The following is a 2242-nucleotide window of genomic DNA, read 5'->3' as shown; positions in this document are numbered from 1 at the left end:
TAAGTACTACAACTGAACATCTTATTTGAGAAAGTAATTCATTCCTTACGGTAATTTGAATGAGATAAATTATTAGATTCACAAACCAGAATATATAAATATCTTAGTTTTTAGTATCAGCTTGAGAAGGTGTAAGTAATAATTGATTGGCTCTATTGAAGTTAAGAAATGTTCAGTTTCTCACTCGGTTTTATACTTGGATGTGTCATCATTACGTTGTTACTGATGTTTTTTTTTCCTAATAAATCAAAAACCTATCAGAGAGCTTATGCATTAAGTGAAACTAGACAAAGAAACAAAACAGTGGTCGGTTTAGAAATGGAGAAACAGCACCATTCTCCTTTAGGCAGCTTTACACAGCAACAACTGGTTGATGTGGTTGCAGTTAAACGTTCCTAATTTAGTTGATGATCATTATCTTCTTCAAGACCCAACTTATGACAACACATCAATGTTCTATGGTCTTCCTCAGTACCATCAATATCATCCTACCAATTACTATGTTCCCTATGTTGCATTTCAAGCTAAGCCACCAAGTCAGTTACCATCTTCAAGCAGCCACGGAGTAAGTTCTGATCATTTTTGGATCACACATGGTGAACTTATAAAAGAAAAGCACATAAGGAATACACATGAATCCTCAGTTTTGAGTACTTTTGGAGGCACAAGGAACATACCAAGAGCTGTTATTCCTCCTCCTCATCTTCCAAACAGATTTATTTAAGGGAACTATGCTGGTCATCATCCTTTCCCACCTCCTGGCTCAATCTGGTATGACCAACAACACCATGGTAGATCTGATGGTTCACCTTCCTTTTGGCCTCTCACACCTTACGTACGTACTAACCGATGATCTCTTTTGAAAGTGTTTTGGACTTTGTAATCTTATTCATCTATCTTTGAATGGTCTTTTAGGTAGTAACATTGTCGCTGGTTCTAGAGTCTAGTAGTAGAAACCCTGCACCATTCATGAATCCTTCTCAGTTAAATCCAAGGAACCATTATTATAGTCATCATCATCCTCTTGTACAAGGAGTGAGAGGTCAGAGCGCCATATTGTTCCCTCCTAAGGCTTCTTCTCCTCCCTTATACAGAGGTCCTACTGTGAACACAATCAGTAGCGCGGTCCCTTGAGTTCAGAGATGGGTCCAGTTCAACCAACTGGGTGTATGATATACCAGAATCATCAGCGAGATGATTCAGTACCTTTAGAAACTCTTAGACAACACCTTGGAGGAGTTCCTCGTCTTAGAGTGATGCCTGATGATGTAGCTATCTTGCCTTGATTGTTCTTTCCCATCTTCTTCATTCTTGGTTTTGCTCAATATTCTGTGTCTTTTGGTTCACGCAATGTGTTTAGGAAGTTGCAATATTTGAGTTTGGAGACTTCCTTGGTGGTTATGTGCATAATCACATTGATCATCATCGAGATATGCGATTAAACATTGAAAAAATGTCTTACGAGGTCAGCCAATCATATTACTATTAAGCAGCTGAAAGTTGCATTGTGGACTCTCAAGTCGACAATGTAGTTTTTTGTGATCATGGTTAGGTGTATTTTTGTTAAGTCTGATTTGAAAATCCATGGCTTTGAACAAGAGCTTCTTGCGTTGAGCGAGCGAATAGGAACAGTAAACACTGATTTGCCAGAGGAAGATGTAAAGAATCATCTGAAAACAATAACATGTTTTGGAACCAACCTTGCACAAACTATTGATAGAGAGACTAAACCTTGCATTATATGTCAGGTTAAAGAGATATATCCAAAGATGAAAGCATTTAGAAGGCTTCTCTCAATGTTTATGTATTACTGGAAAGCTTCAAGAAGGAAGAAAAGATTGCAACTTTGGATTATGGGCACGAGTATCATGCAGAATGCTTGGAGAATGACTGATTGTGAAGAACGTTTGCCCTGTCTGCTAAGCAGAGACATTGGTCATGGGGAAGAGAAACTTATAACAAGAAGAAGTATCTTTTTGGTTTTATATATATATTTACTAGGGTCGGGCGAGTGGATTAGCTAAGTAATTGACCTGATTTTTTTAATAATTTCTAAAATGCAATTATATATATTGTATAGGGCATTATTTCTATGAAATCGCTTTATAATGAATTTTAGTAAATTAAACCACAAAATCGTTGCAGTTAAGTAAATTATGTGATAGATGATTTGTCTTCTGCTTTTTATAAAACACGTATCATTTATTCTTTCGTTATAGATCACTACAAAATCACAAAAGAA

The 2242-nt window shown here is 36.6% G+C and overlaps 1 pseudogene; it reads left to right on the top strand.

Moving 5' to 3' along the window:
* Window positions 1–373: 373 nt before the first annotated feature.
* On the top strand, window positions 374–1959 carry LOC106321628 (annotated as a pseudogene).
* The last annotated feature ends 283 nt before the right edge of the window (window positions 1960–2242 follow it).

Source organism: Brassica oleracea, unplaced genomic scaffold, assembly GCF_000695525.1.
Source record: "Brassica oleracea var. oleracea cultivar TO1000 unplaced genomic scaffold, BOL UnpScaffold02213, whole genome shotgun sequence".
NCBI lineage: Eukaryota > Viridiplantae > Streptophyta > Magnoliopsida > Brassicales > Brassicaceae > Brassica > Brassica oleracea.
The sequence above is the reverse complement of the archived record's forward strand: the minus strand, read 5'-3'. Positions and strand labels throughout refer to the sequence as shown.